We start from the raw sequence: 16,403 nt of genomic DNA, 5'->3' as shown, positions 1-16,403 counted from the left end.
CGCTCATATCGCCGCCTTTGGTCTCATTTGCATGCTTGGACGAATCGAAGTTTCTTTGGTCTTCCTCGCTGGTTCTCCGGTCTCTGGTCTCCAGTCTCTGGTCTCCAGTCTCTAGTCTCCGGCCTCTGGTCTCTGGTTCTCACGTCCGTCGTGGTTGCTTCATCATCTCCATCTCGCTCTCTGGTCATTATAATTTTCCATCCATGTGCGGGTAAGCGTGACCGTTTTGACTTCATTATCCCCCCGCCCCCTGCGGCTCGGCGGAAGACTCTCTTCCCTTCGCACCCCCCCAACCACCCCGGAAGACACTCGAAGAAAAGTTCCTTCTTCTGATAGCCCCAGAGTGTCTCTGAGAAAGAAAAACTCTCCACTTTCTTCCAGTGTAGAATTGCACAATTGATCCTCCACTCTCCACCCTCCTCCACCCCTGCTCCTGCTCTATTTCTCGCCGCTCCTCTCTCTCTTTCCCTCTCTTTCCCACTCAGCTGTTTATCGTCGTGTGTGTCCGTTTCCATTTCCGTTCCGTTTGTCTCGCTTTCGGCTTGCCAAAAAAAAAAAAAAAATAAATAAAAATCTCACGCTCTGCAAAAGTCGGAAAGGCAGAGAAAGAAAAGGGGGTGCGGGGGAGGGGCTGTCAAACAAGTTTGCCAACAATGGATGGTCAAGAGGTTGATAAATTTTTTAGGCCTGCCTGGCAACTGAAAGAAAATGCATTGGGAGGAAAATGGGAAACAAATTAGACGCTGGCCATCCCTTTCACTCTGTGAGTGGCGATTTTCTCCACTCTCTTCTCTCCATTCTCCACTCTCTTCTCTCCACTTTACATTCTCTTCTCTCCACTCTTTTCCCTCCACTCTCTTCTCTCCACTCTCTTCTCTCCACTTTCTTCACTCCACTCTCTTCTCTCCACTCTCCATTATCGAAATTCGACTCAATCGCACATTTTCTTCCCGAAAAACTTTCTCCACTGCGTCCGGTTCTCCTCAGTCCGCCCTCTCCCCCCCAGCCAATGCCCTTTATGGTTCCAGATACAAATGCATCTCAATCTCATGAATGGCTGCCACCAGAGGCCTAATGATCGCAGATGCCAAGCCACAACTGTAGTGTCTTCTAATGCGCAAAAAAACAAAAAGATAAATCTTCCTAACAGATACGGATATATGTAGATACAGATACTAATTAATCTCAACCTGGTATCTGGCATCTAGAAACCCCCATGAGATCCTTTGAAACCCCCATGAGTTTTCCGCCCGGAATGATTCATTCGGAGAACGGCATGACTCACTGGGATTATTCCCGAAACCCAAGAAACAAAAACACGACATAATTATCAACGGAATAATGGGCTAGAGTTCCCCATTCCCATTCCCATTCCCAGTTCCCGTCCCATTCCCAGTCCCAGTCCCAGTCCCACTCCCGCTGTCGTTTCTACGGCCTCTCTTACGGACTATCTTATCAGCCAACTCCGGCGTGTGTGGCGCGAAAACAAGCCCCAAACAGATTTCGTATTCGGAATAGAAAACGCAATTTATCTTTATCACGACGGAAAAGCGAAAAAAAAGAAAGCTCCGGGCGAGTCGGCTCCGGATCGGCCCAAACAAAACGCAATTGTCCATTTTTCGCCAGCTCGCAACAAACTGCTCACAAAGTAACATACACTGAGATCAGCGGGGGCTCAGTCCGCAATAGTCTTATCAGTCCGTGTAGCCATTTAATTGCCTTTTTGCAGTCCGGGAGGTAAACAGAGTGAGGGCTGCAGATCCATAGATTCAAATTACCAACCAGCTGATTAGGAGGTGTTACTTAAGGGATTTTATGGACAAACGGACACGCAGACAGGGCTTTCTGTAGACAACCTTACATAATAGTGGTACCATAAAGTACTACATATCTGAATCTGTTAATATAGCTTCGATCTACACATTCCAATTAATTATAGGTAGCTTATAGGCTCTGATTAGAAGGTTTTAGTAGGGGCAACACGCGGACAAACGGACACACGGACACATGGACTTTCGCTAGAAATAGAAGCATTCGGAAGGAAGGGTTCTCCATTCTAGGTAATATTGGTAAAATATAGTATGGCTATACTAGACTATCTATAGATCCATAGCTTTCAGGTAGCTATTTAAGGTTATGTTGTTAATATTAATAAATTAATATTGCAATAAATAATATATCAAGATATTCTTCAAAGTATTAGACTTCAAAATACTGTTTCGATAGAGTGTTGATTAGTTTTTTGATTAAATTAGGGCTGTACTAGAAGATCTCTTTACATATATCTTTAGATATACCTTTTGGAAACTGATTAGGTTTTAGTTAAGGCTTGAGGGCTAAGGTTTTAGTATTAGTATTTCATAGAAGTACTAGTGTAGAAGTAATAGTGCGATAATTGACATAGTTTAGTCCTTCCTTTTAAAATATTAATTGGAAAAAGGGAAAAAGTTTTTCGAGTGGATTAGGTCTCTACTAAAAGATCTATTCAGTTGTGTATATCTATAGATATAGATAAAGATATACCTTTCATGTAGGTCTTACTTAGAGGCAAGTGGTAATATAATAATAGTATAATAGCAGTAGTAGTAGTAATAATAGTATAGTATATAGTATAGTGGTAATATATGGTATAGCTGTACTAGAAAATCTATAGATCTATAGCTTTCAGGCACTAATGAGGTGCTACTGATGTCAGCTCGCGGACAAACGGACAAACGGACAAACGGACACACGGACATGGCCTTCGGTAGAAAATCTCACAAAGGGGCAGGAGAAGCTTTACATTTCCATCTAATAGTAGTACTATTACACTATAAATTCTGCAGTACTAGTATAATGGTATAATATATTACAATATATAGTATCTATATCTTTGTATTTTACTCTCTCCTTTTAAAATATTGCTTGGAATTGGAAAAGTGTTGAGTAGTGCTTTTTTTATTAAATTAGGGCTGTACTAGAAGACCTGTACTAACTACATCTGTAGATAGAAACTGATTAGGTGTTACTTAAGGCAGTAGTAGCAGTATGATACACTAGTACTAATAGTACTGGTAGTATAGTAAATAGTAAAAATAACGCTACTATATAGAGCATATAGTAATATAATTAACATAGTTTTACTCCTTCCTTTTAACATATTGGTTTTAAAAAGTGTTGATTAACGTATTGGTTTAAAACAGTGTTGAGTAGTTTTTCGATTGGATTAGGGCTGTACTAGATAATATATCGATTATCGATATAGTTGTGTGGATCCTTAGCTTTCAGGCACGGATGAGATAAAATCTCTCATAGTTAGAGGGAAAAGTTTAATAATTCTATCTAGTGAAAGTTTAGTATAGAACTATATATAGTATCTTCTTAAGTAAAGAGTACTTAAAAATATTGATTGGAAAAGTGTTGAGTTGTGTTTTTATATTGAATTGGGGCTGTCTCCGCTGCCGCTTCCCTGATAACTCAATTCAAATTTATTCGAAAGCAGAGCGGCCCCAAACTCTGGCGATGACCGACCTGACCCCTTGACCCTCGCAAACCTCATGGCACCTGTATGGGTCCCAAAGGTGCGTTTCCACCTTCCGAGCTACCGAGTTGGGGTATATTGTAATTACGATAGTGTTGGAAACTCAATTTTAATTAAGATTTAATAGATAATATATTATATATATATATTATATTATTATTTTACCTCCTTTTTTTTCTTTTTTTTTTATAAAAAAGTCCAAGTACCAGGTATGTGGCAGCTGACTTTTCTTGCCAATTTTCCTTTGAAGCCAGCAGTCGGCTCTCCCGCCACTCGAGCCGAACTTGGCCGAGAGAGAGCCCCCAGTCTTCGGCTCGCCTCGGGCCAGATCCTTTGACCAATCAGAGAGCAGCTTGGCCGCTTCGTGGCGCGTCGTTGTTGTTGCATAATTGCCGTCCGAAAAGGCGACAGACGGCGACAAGTGCTGGCCCGTCCGTCCCGTCCACCGGGCCAGAAGGCGAGACGAGCCCCGAAAGTTCCGCGGCAGCGTCAGCGACAGAAGAGAATTAAAGAAAAAAAGCGCCCACAGAGCAACTGGCAGAGAGTGAGAGCGGCGCTCTCTTTATCTTTCGGTTCGCTGACGGCTGCGCTCGGCGCTGCTCCGACGGCGGCAGAGCAGGGCAGCGGCAGTGCTGCTATACCTGTCGAACCGCCAACATCGCGTCAGCGCATCGCGGACGCGTCGTCACTGGGAAAGAAGACGCAACCAACACGCATTACTGCAACGCCGCAGCAGCCGCTGCCGTGTTTACCATTTGTTTTCCTTTTTTTTTTTTGTTGTTGTTGTGTTGTTTCGGTTTGGTGTGAGTGTTGTTGTTGTTGTTTCTAGCCCCGATTGCGTTGTGCGTTGGCCGCTTTCGTCGCAGACGACGACGTCGTCGCCACCAAAGTGGCAAAGTTTTCGCCGCGCCATTGCTCATACGCCCCGTCTCTCACACACACACTCTGACACACGCGAGTGTACGCGCGCGTTTTGCGTTTTTTCTTTATTTTATTTGTGTTTTTTTTTTTCGCTGGTGACGTGCAAAAAAGCAACAAACTACGAGCCGATTTTTGTTGTTCTCGGTTGCTTGTGCAAAGTGGGCAGCGCGAATAAATAAAAAACAAAAAAAAAACAAAAGCAAAAAATATAATAAAAAAAATAATAGAGAAAAACAAAAACAAATATGAAAGAAAACAAGAAAATGCAACAGTGTTGTAAAGCAGATTAAAATCAAAACAAAAATAAATAAATCATTTTTTTATTAAAAACATCAGAAAGTAAGCCTCTCCGCTCACACACACATGGCCACTTGGACTGGCCAACACACACACACACACACACCATCACACACGCACACACACCATCACACACGCACACACACACCAGCACAGTCGCCTCATCCGTGAGAGCTACAAGCAACAAGTTAGCGTGCCACAAAATTTCCATTCGGCAGTTCTACTCAGCTCTTCCTTTTATTCCGTTCCGTTTTCCGCCGTCTGTTTTCCCTCCGAACCGAAATATTTCTGATTTTCGTTGCGACTTGTGGTTGCAACTGCCCTGGGGCATGGGGGATGGGACATGGGGCATGGCGCTACTTGCTCCCTCAAAAATATGTCAAGTTGCAATTTTTCCTAAAATCTGCCGAGCTGTTGGTTTCCCCTTGCTAGTCTCCCGCTTGGTTGGGACCTTTTCTGCCCGAATTCTGAATTCTACAAAGCCCAGAGCTTTGCTTTCTTCCCAAGTCTGTTGGGAACTGGAGTTAGTGGTACTATAGACCATAGGGGGATTACGATTGCCTAGAAATACTAGAAATTTAAGTGCTTTTTAATAGAGTTTGTAGCAAAAATACTCGTCTTTTTTGAGAGTGTTTTAGAGACTTGTAGACTAAATATACTATTATATTATAAACTATACACTTCCTATAGACTATATTCTTCATATAGACTATATACTCCCCATATGCAGTCCCCTCAGTGACTCAGTTTGTACGAGAAAAGTTCTACAAATATTTAAATTTATCTTTTCTAACTAGAGATTAGGAGAACGAGAGTCAGGAACTTAAGATACTATTCTCTTAGTAATGTTTTTAAAGCTGGATTTTTTAAAAATATTTTGTGTAAAGCTCTTCTTTAAAGGTTTAGAGACTATATTAGACTATCCTCCTTTTAGACTATATTTTTAGAACCCTGATTGACTAAACCCTAGAAAATAATTCTAGAATTTCTAAAGAAGTCTGTTTGGAACTAGAGATTCGAATTAGAATTAGTGGTATTATGGGGCTTGAAATTGAACAGAAGCCCAGAACTGGAACCTGTTGCTTATTGTCTGAGGCGTTGGAGTATCTGGCTCTCTTCTTTATGGAGTTTTGGACTATAGAACCTGGCAGGCTCTTTATAGACTGTATTATAGAACCTCGACTGACTAAACATAAAAAACACAGCTAGAAAATAAATAATATATGCAAGTGTAGCTTCGCAAACTACAGTCCTATTAGAAAACCATTTAAATGGCTTTTTCTTGAGTTAGAGATTGGAATTTGTGAAGTATCTACTACTTTTCTTTATGGGTCTGTGGACTACGTACTTTATAGAGTCCCTAACTCTTCTGTAGACTCTTGTAGACTGTATTTATAGAATGTATCTTTAAATACACATTAAATTCTTTTACAAAGTCTGTCTGGAACTGGAGATGCTTGAATTAGTGGTATTGTAGGCCCTGTAATTATCTAGTTTATGGTTAACAATATATTATATAAAAAATCTGAATTTTTTTAATCTTTTAGAGAGTCTTTTAGAGGACTCACCACTCTTTGTAGAACCGTGACTCAGTAATAATAATATTAAATAATAATAAACTATTATTAAATAAATTGCTTAAAACTGACTTGGAAAGTTCTTTTTAAACTGAGTTTATTTGGAAAACTGTAATTTTTCCCCCTTTTTCTCGGTCTTTGCCAGTTTTTAGATTAAGATGTAGGGGTATGTTCTATTTCTAGATTCTAGAACCTCTAGAAATATATTTATTATAAATTTAATAAATGTTTGTTGAGATTTCTTTAAAAAGAAACTGGGGGTTTGTAGATGAATGGCATTATAGGACTTGAGACAGGGATTTTTGATAGATTTCTATAAATAGATAGATATTTTATAGATTTCTGGATTCTATTCCATGTATACTATTCTATAGATGCAGTTCTTATAGAGTTCTTGTAGACTTTATTAAAAGTTACTCTCTGTAGCAATGATTTGTATTATTCTGGTTCTATTCCCGCTTTGTATTGCATTCTTCTAATCATGAATTAGTCTTATAATATGGCCTAGGATAGGGATTTCGGGCCTATAACTGCCTCATAGCCATGGAAACCTTGTCTGAAAAACATAATACTATATGCTAGTCTATTCTTTGGAATACAGTTGTTTAAAATCCACTCCTAAGTACCCTCTTCCATAATAAATAGAGTTTATTTATAGCACCCCTAGTACCCTCAGTGCCCCTGAGTCCTTCAGTTGAAAGCCGCACCATTTGGAGTGATGTGGCAGTTGGCATATCTGCTGAGATCCTGCCTCGCATCGGCGGTGTCCCCCTTGCGCTCCTTTTGTCCTTGTTGTTATTGTTGTTGTTGTTGCAGGCACACACCTTTGCACTTTAATTCCTTGCCGTCTTGCTTAGCATCTGCGCCGGGTGTTGCTGCTTGAAAAGAGAAAGAGAAAAAAAAACAAAATAAGGACATGGAAGGACGAGGCAGCAGCAGCAGCAGCAGCAGCGGTTTCAATGTCAATAAGAAGCGGCGCGGCGGCTGGTCCTGGTCCTGGTCCTCGTCCTCGTCCTCGTCCTGTCTCGCTCACTCATCGCCATGTGCTGCCTGCTGCCGCTCGTGCACGCGCTCAGGACGTGCAACCTCACACACACATACACACACACACACACAGGCGTGGTGGCATGGTGGGAAGCAACAGTTCCTGCCCCTGCCACTGCTCCTCCCTGGCCTCCTTGTTTATCCTTTCTGGCCCTTTTGTTGTTGTTTCTGCTTCCTCTCGATTTCACGCTCGCTTCCCAGTTGCCTCCGCTTGGGTCCTGGCTACTGGGCCTCCTGCCCCCAGGACGAGCAAGAGGAAGAGAAGAGGCCTACCTGCCGGAACAACACTCCTAACGGTAGATGCCACTCCTCTCTCTTATGAATTATTATCATTTTATTTTTTACTTGATTCAATTTTATTTTTTATTTAATTAAATTTTTATTTTGATTTAATTTTTATTATTTTTATTTGATTTTATTTTTTTGTTTTTAATTTGTTATTATATTTTTTGTTATTAATATTTAATTTTTTTTTTCATTTCCTTGCTGAATCTGTCTCCTAATCCTTTATCCCTTCCACTCTTTCCTGATCCTTAGAATATCCTAAAAAGTATCTGCACTTCGCTAAAAACTTTTGCTCCATGGCAGGACTTTGGCTTTAGGGGTTGTCCGAGGCACCCCTTCTGGGTCACACGCACACCCATACAGAGACATTCCCGGGCCAAGGGTTATATTCCCACACACACACACACACACACACAAAGACAAAGACACAGACACATGTCCGTGGAACTTGTTTCGCCTGCGACGCACTTTGGAGTGTCCTTGAACGGCGATTGGTAGTTACTGGGTCTCCGAGTCTCTGGGAACCGATTTTGGCCACAAATTTGCATATATTTTTTTTTTTATAAAAAAAAAAACATTTTTTTGAAAAGATAAAGAGAAATAGAAATAAAAATAAAAACAAAAAAAAAATAAATATCGACAAACAAGTCAAGTCGGAGAGTCGGTCGGCTCAGACTCATAAATAAACATGAGCTGCCCTGGTTGGTGGGGCGATCGCCAAGCGAATTGCACATGCTCTCCACTGCCCCTGCCCCTGCCCCTGCCGCTTGTGGCACCTGCCCTGCACCTCCTCTGTGGCAGTATTGCGAATGCAATTAACTGTTGTTCGCTGCCCGCTGCTGCGCAATTGAAAGGTCTGCTCTGGGAGGGTGGCTCTGGGCGGCCTCTCTTTCACCTGGACACCGTCTAGGGGGCCTCCAGAGCCTCTTTATTTTCTTTAGAGGAACTATCCAGAACTCCCCCCAACTGCGCAGTTGCAGAGCTGACTTTTCCAGCCCCTGGAGTGACGAAATTTTAATTTAGTTTCGAATCCAACCTGCGAAGCTGTTTGTTTGCTTTCCTTTCTTTAGTTCTGGCATTAATCACAGATCTGCTGGCACTCTCCCCGCGATTGGTGACTAACTAGGGATAGAGGGACTATCTTTGGGCTTTGTTCCTTTGTTTTCTGATGACTAGCTCGTAGTTTTGAGGTTGCTATTTGGGAGGGTATCAGGGAGTACTGGGTATTAAGTTTTCAGACTTTATATGGATTAGACTCTAACTTTAACTAGCTATATTAGTAGTAGGAGGGAGTACCCATGTTAGTTACTATAGTGGTATTATTAATACTATTATTGTTGTTATTAATTGAGGTAAAGAACTATATCTTCTATACTATAATAAGGTCAACTGTACTGATATACCTAGGATGTACTAATTGGACATGACTAGAAACACTATCTTTCTTATTTTATAGAACTTTGAGGCTTAAGTCACTGAATCCAATGCATTTTTGAGGACAGTTTAAGCAAAGTTCTGACTTATTCGAGTATATAGTCTGACAATTTGACTTTTACTTCACTCAGTTGGAAGGGAATGCCCGGTATTCATCATACATTCTGTCCAGAAACTCCTTCTTTCTTTTCATGGAACATCAAGGCTTAAATCTTGCAGTTTTCATTGTTTTCTAATAGTATAGTAGTTATAGTTTCAATTCAAATAGTGCCCTAATAAGAGAGAGCAAAACTAACTTGCTTTAAAGTCAAATTGTAATACAGTTTTTATTCCACAAACCACTTAAATATTTTAACCAAAATCACAATACTTTTTTCTACTGTAAAGTTCCATATTTCGACAATTGGGCTTGGATCTATAGATTTTATAGTTTTTTCTGATAAGTGACTCGCTGATGAGTGACTCAGTGCCTAGTTTTGAGTGAAATACAGTCCAGACCTCAATTGTTCAACTTAGTGGAGGAGTACCGGCTATCATATAGTCTATTTCTTCCACAGAATTATAAATTATTTCACAAACACTTGTTCTTGAACAAAATTATAATATGAATTTTTTTTTAATACTTCGGCCACTTTCAGAATAGTTTTGAATATAATAAAGTCTAGAATTCAATAGTTTTTTACAACAGAGTTCATGAATTACCGGGAATTATATAGTAGATGAGTAAAAGATTAGTTATTTTACTTTCTAATTAATTGATGTGCCAGTTTCTGTCTAGTTTTGAAGAAAAAAATTGTGTGCGTGGAGTCCCTACGCGCGAAAGAAGTGAAACTTCTTAGCGATATTCCAAAAAATGCATATTATTTCGTATAAAAGAAAAATAGCGGGAGGGAAAGTATAAAAATAAGGTGGAGTGACCAACACTTTCTTCAATTCACATTTTATAAATTTATTATAAAGCAAAGTCCAAGTTCTGCTTTCTTTCGTGCTCGGTATTCACGATAATATTGTGCTCTGTTCCCTCCTCTTAAAACACCGGCTGCACTGTCTTTTTCCGCTGTAAAATCAATTAAAAATCAAACCATTAAAATTTTTGCCAATCCAATGATATTAATTTCAAGATGATATGATCCACAAGGTGCATCTGTTATGGACAATTGAAATATTCAAGAGAAACGTACCACCACATAACCTGGAATCCGCTGTGTTATGCGTATTTTCACTGTCACTCATTTTATTGTTTGTTTGAATCACTATTCACTGTACTAATACTACAAGTAGTGCGTCAATATTATATAGAACACGAATTAATTATGGGAAACACTTTAATAACAAAATACGAGATAAGAATAAGAAAAAGAATTTTCGACACATAGGACGCTTGATGCACTCACGCATAGGCACTAATATTAGTCTAGGCAGCTGTTACGCGCTACATGTATCGCCATAGCAGCGCATGCGCCTGGCGATACCTTACTCTCATTCACTCTCTCTCTCTCTCGCACTCTATCTTTCTCTTTTCCTCTTCTCCTTCCGAGTTGCGTTAAGCGTTCAACGCTATTCCCCCTCCACTGGAGCGTTAAACGTTTAACGCAACATTTTCCGGCGTCGTATAAGAAGTTTCACTTCAAAAAAGTCAAAAGCAATAAAAAGTGTAGAAAACTAACATTCCTCACTTGTAGGGGAGTACCGGGTGCTATAAAGTCTATTCTTTGTGAAGAAACTCCTTTTAGAAACTCCTTAGGCTGTTTAGATATAAAGTAGATGAAATAAAGTCAAATGTGTGACTTGGTAGGAAGACTTGTTCATTTTCCTGATAAATAAATAAATCTTCCAAGTTTCTGCTTAGTTTTAAAAAAATATCAACTAGAGACAGGAGGGAGTTGTTTGTTCTTTCATATAAAATATTTAAAAATTATGCTTAAATGAATTAAATTACATTATTTTTGTTTTGGGCTAGTTTCGGATCAAATACATTCTAGAATTTGTCTCCTTTACTCCGATATAACATGGATTCTTGTAGAAATCAAGATTAGGCCAGTTTCTGCTTAGTTTTGAATGAAACAAAGTCTAAAACTCAACAGTTTAGGAGACTTACAAGACTTAAGACCAGGAGTACCGGGTATCCTATAGTCTAACCCATTTATTCTTGTAAAAAATCTAAGATTTGGATTAAATCGCAATAATGCCAGTTTCTGCATAGTTTTGAATCAAATAGAGTTGAAAACTAAACAGTTTAGAATTGGTGCAAGAGTACCGGGTATCATATACATACATGAGTAGTAATAGTAGTGACCTTAATGTAGTGTTATATAATAAAGTTTTTAATAAAATAAAGTTAAGAAAGAAGTGAAGAAATGTCTTTTCAAAAGCATTCCAAGCATCACTTGGTCTAGATTCTAGAAATTCCACTTGCTACCCTCCTTTTTAGTCGATATTTTATTTATTTTCTATACAACTCCCCCCCTAAGTGATTTTTATTTCGAAAGAGTCTTTTGTTTCAAAGTCTATAGAGCCATTAAAGGAATTCCATTCGAAACCCCTCTGAACTGAGAATCAGATCTGTTTTTTTTTTCGATCGAAGCTTCTGGCGATGCTTTTTTCTTCGGATTCTTTGGATTCTTCTTTTGTTTTCTTTTCTTTTCTTTTCTTGGCAGCGCCCACTCTTGGTTTTCCGCCCACACTTACTTCCACTGCCCCCCTTTCTTGTTTCTCCTTTTGCTCTTGCTCTTGCTCTTTCTCTTGTTGTTGCTGTTTTTGTTGTTTTTGTTGTCGCCGGCTGTGTGACCTTCGCATAGCAAAGCGTCTCTGTCGCTCTCTCTGCCTCTCTGTCTCTCTCTCTCTGTCCCTGTCTCTGTCGCAGCCAACAGCTCCGCTTATTATAAAAAGTATTACGAGCATTTCGCTTATTCCGCTGGCTATCCAAGTCCACGCTTTATCGCATAGTTTCGTGTATGTTAATTCGCTCCCCCCCTAGCCCACTATCTCCTCGCCCCCTCCCCTAGTTTCTAGTCCAACTATGAATGGCTCTCTCGCCCCACAAAACAATCCAACTCCCAAAACCGGAAGTCATCGGAACATGTTTCTTCTTCTTGGTCTTCAGGCCCGCCGTGCAGTGTGCCCAGTCTACAGTCTACTCATAATCGTTCTAGTGTGGCCGTAGTTGCTCTGAAACATTGTTTTTTAATTAAAATTTGTAGAAGAAGACTTCATCATGCCCGTAATCTCTTCAAATTACTCAGAAAAATGGCAAATTCCATCTCTCTAAGGCTTATCGGCTTCTCTTCTAGGAACTTTACAATCTTGTGCGTTTCCCGGAAGTGGTTTCAAAACCAAAATTACCAAGCAAACTAAACAGAAGCTTGAGATTCTGGGGTCTCTGAGCTAGCCAGGAAGCAGTGTCCTGGTAAAAAATTAAATAAAAAATTAAAAAAGCTACAAAATCTGAAAGATATTCATCTCATTATGTCCGGATTGTGTGGCCGAGACATTTCCAATTGGTTTTCGTTTCAAAAAAAAAAAAAAAAAAAAACAAATTTGCATATCAGATTTCGTCTGTCTCTAGTTGTTGTTGTTGTTGTTGGAGATGTGTGTGTGTGTGTGTGTGTATTAGAGTGTGTGTGGCTGGGAATTATGCAAAAATGCTAATTGAAATGTGTTATTTGATTGGCAGAGAGCTGACACCGGCTCTTCAGACACACTCTTTATTTTTTTATTTTTTTGTCCGAAAGTTAATCGTAAAAACTAGGCAACTGAGAGCGCTAATGAATAAATATAAAGTCATAAAACAGCCCAACAACAACAATAAACGAGATAATAAAACACACAAGCAAAAGTGGCGATAAAAACGCGCGCGCGTTTCTAGTTTGTGGCATTTTTTGATTTTTTTTCCCCATTTTTCACATTCACACACATACAGACCCCCACTCGGCGCTTAATTGCCAAACTGGTGAAGAAAAACAAACTCCGACTAACAAACAAATCAAAATTAAAATAAAAATCAAAATCAAAATAAAAACTAAAAACTAAAACATAGTTGAGGGAAAAACGCGGCCGCGATTCCAAAAACGCGCAATTTACGCCGAACCTGAGCCACAGTGGAGCCAGATCATCAAAAACTGCTCAAAAAAGCACAACCAAAGAGAGAGACAAGCGAAGAGAAAGATTGAAGATCAGTGGGCGTAGCGTGTTGTGGGTGGGACATTGAGAAAGAGAAAAGTTGGTAGGCAGATTGAGAGAGAGAGAGTTAATCAGAGAGAGAGAGAGAGAGAAGAGAGAAAGAGAGTGAGAGCGGTGGGAAAGTGTGAGTATTTTCATCTCAATTTTCTTCGACTTCTCCATCTCTCTGTGTTGCTTATTATGCCTTATTGCTGTTATTGTTGTTATTGCTGTTGTTGTTGTTGTTCGTATTGTGTTTGTTGTTGTTTTCTCATTGTAATTAATCCCCAGCGTGACAATTGCTCATCTCTAATCCACATCCACACACATATCCATGTCCTTTTCAAAGGATCTTCCACTTCCGCACTCCACAGTATCTTGATCACGTATTTTCTCGCTTTTCTCGCACCTTTCCTCTTCATGTTCTCTTTCATGTTCTCCTTCATCCTTACGTGTTATATTATATGCTCTTGATCCCTCATACGTCTCTTTCTGAATCGCCTTTAATACTCTTCTATCTAGTATAAGAGTTCAACTTTGTATTTTCTTGCTTATAAGAGATGTAAGGGATTTTCCCGCAAATTTATTACAAATTTGAATCTTAAATGTTATTCATGGGTGTAGATATGAGAAAGAGATGTTCTTATGAGTCAAAACTCTTATATCTTACATCTTATATCTTACATCTTATATCTTTAAACTTCTAAGATAATGATTATGATTCTTTTATTTGATTATTTTCAATCAAAGAATATTATTACCAATGACTGGGGTTAAAAGACTCTCTAAATCATAATTCATAAAATTCATAAGAGAGCGAGAATTATAGCATTTTCTCCTTGAAGGATAATCTTTGCATTTCCACCATACATTTTTCAATTTTAATTTGTATTTATTTTATTTTTTTTTTCAATAAATAATCATTATTAGTTATTTATTTTTAAGTTTTATTACTTATAAATATTAAAGTCCCTCATAAAATAATCGAAATATTATTAATAAGAATCAGATGAGTTGTAGATGTATGGGTTTGGATCAAAAGTAAGGGACAGTTTCGGATTTTATTACAAAAAAAAACAAAAATTATATTTTTTTAGAGGGAAAATTTATACTCTGTTTTAAAATAAATACGTTTTTGCACTAAAAGTGTTTTTTTTAAGTAAATAATACCAAATTTATCACAAAAATAATCATAAAGTTTATGGCCAGAGGGTTAAGGATAGTTAGGATCAAGGACTTGACAAAGACACAGATTTAGGTTTAGTTCCAAAAATAAAAAAAATAAATAGAAAATCTGTGATAAAAAATAGGGAATTTATGAACAGGATTAAAGGGAGTCAAAAAGGTAGTCCAAAGATAAAATGCAAATAAAAAAGAAATATAGACTTCTCGGAGTAGGGACTTCTTCTTCCCTATTTCCTTCCTTATTCTTTCTTATTCTTATTCCTCCTTACCTTCCTTATCGAACGATCTAATTTTGAATAATTGACGCACTTTTTTGGGACCTTTCTCTGGCTGGCTGGTTCCTGCAACTGCAACCCCGATCGAGGAAGAGGCAGAGGAAGTGCCCAGCTCCTCTTCCTCGCTTCGCCCTCGCCCTGGCGAGTGAATAATGAATGGCGACACGCCCCCTTGGCAGCTAGGGATGTCACTTGCCGGCTGTTTCTCAAGGAGTCCAGAGTCCAGGACTCGGGGTCTGGATGGTCTGTGGATGGTGGTGGTGGCGAACAGCTGACTCCTTCGGCTCGGCTTGGGTTTGCGGCTTGTGGCATGTGGCAGGTGCCAAAACAAAACCGCAAAATATTGCCGGCCTCTTCTCAGGAGGCTTCTTACCTGTTCGCTGGTCCTGGTCTTGGTCTGGTCCTGGGGCCTCTGATACATGTTACCTGTCCGACCAACTGCCGGGCCGGGCCGGGCCGGGGCGCTATTTAATTGAATTTTATTTCAGTTTCTCGAGCGGCATTAGGGCCACGCCCCTCGCCTGCTGTCTGTCTTTCATTTTTTTTTCTTTCAGTTTCTTTATCTTTTGCCGGCAATTTCAATATCGCCCTGCATCTCCTCCAGCACCTGCTTCTGCTCCTGCTCCTGCTCCTGCTCCTGCTCCTCTGCCCTTTCCAGCTGCTCGCTAATTCAAAGTAAATTATGTATTTTGAATAATTACAATATTTGACTTTTCCTCCCGACTGTCTTCAGCTGCTTTGTGGCAGTGGCAGAGTGCCCTGGCAGCTCCTTTGCCCCTCTGTCCATTTATCTTTTTTATGAATTGGAGGCTCTCTCGCCCGGAGACAGCTGAAGCCACGGCTCCTGGCCTGGACAGAGATCTGAATCCGCGGATGCGCCCCAAGAGATCGGCCCAATGACATCACCATCCCTCCACAGATATATGTAGTCCACTACCCGGTGATTCAGGAGATTATGAAATAGAACCCACCAGGAGAGCTATCTGACTCATGCCAATTACACCACACTTGGCAACTACGGATACAGATACAGATACAGATACATCTATCAGATACAGATACAAGTATCTCCTTTCACCAGCAAGAAGCAAGAAGGGAAACCAATTTCTTCACCCATCGATGGAGAAAGGAGAAAGTCGAGTCGAGTCACCTTCGCCTTTGGCTTTCGGGGCCAAGGATCGTGTGGTTTCCGATCGACAGCCTGGCAGCTGTTGGCCTGCAAAGGGGGCGATGGTGGGGGTAGGTAGGTAGGTAGGTAGGCGTGCCACATGTTGCGTGCACTTAATTATGCGTAATTATTCACTTAGTCGGTTATGCCAACAGCAACAGCCACTGCCAGAGCCACTGCCACTGCCATAGCCAGTGATGACGTTCGTGGCCCTTAATTGCAACTATTTTCCGCTAATTGCCCGAACCACGATCTCGGGCTTTGGGCTTTGGGAAGAGGTGTCTCACACATGTGCCGGCCTGGCCCACAAAAGCGTTTTGCTTTTTATCGCATATTTCCATGTAATTCTCACGTGATTCGTAAGCGGGTGATTAGCGCCGACTGGGAGGGCTCCACAAAGAGTGGGTTTTCACAGGAAATGGAAGAGACGTTCGGCGGCGGAAGTGGTCTTCAGTTTCTGTCCGGGAACTGAGTCTCCAACCCGAAAACCGACGGAAAATCATGCTTCAAGATATCTAGTTCACTGCCATCCAATTCCA

At 40.1% G+C, this 16,403-nt stretch overlaps 1 protein-coding gene across 5 annotated transcripts in view; it reads left to right on the top strand.

Annotated features, from left to right (window-relative positions):
- Positions 1-16,403, top strand: part of LOC6502935 (nascent polypeptide-associated complex subunit alpha, muscle-specific form) — a 56,465-nt gene that overhangs the window by 27,602 nt on the left and 12,460 nt on the right. Inside the window, exon 1 of one of the 5 annotated variants that reach the window (XM_044716925.1) lies at positions 4,122-4,323. The exons of the other annotated variants lie outside the window; for them this stretch is intronic. The gene's annotated coding sequence lies outside the window, so the exon portion shown is untranslated. Of the gene's footprint in view, positions 1-4,121; positions 4,324-16,403 lie in introns of those variants that run through there. 5 annotated transcript variants of the gene reach the window in all.

Source organism: Drosophila ananassae, chromosome XL (assembly GCF_017639315.1).
Source record: "Drosophila ananassae strain 14024-0371.13 chromosome XL, ASM1763931v2, whole genome shotgun sequence".
NCBI classification, from domain to species: domain Eukaryota; kingdom Metazoa; phylum Arthropoda; class Insecta; order Diptera; family Drosophilidae; genus Drosophila; species Drosophila ananassae.
This window is presented reverse-complemented; position numbering and strand designations above follow the sequence as displayed.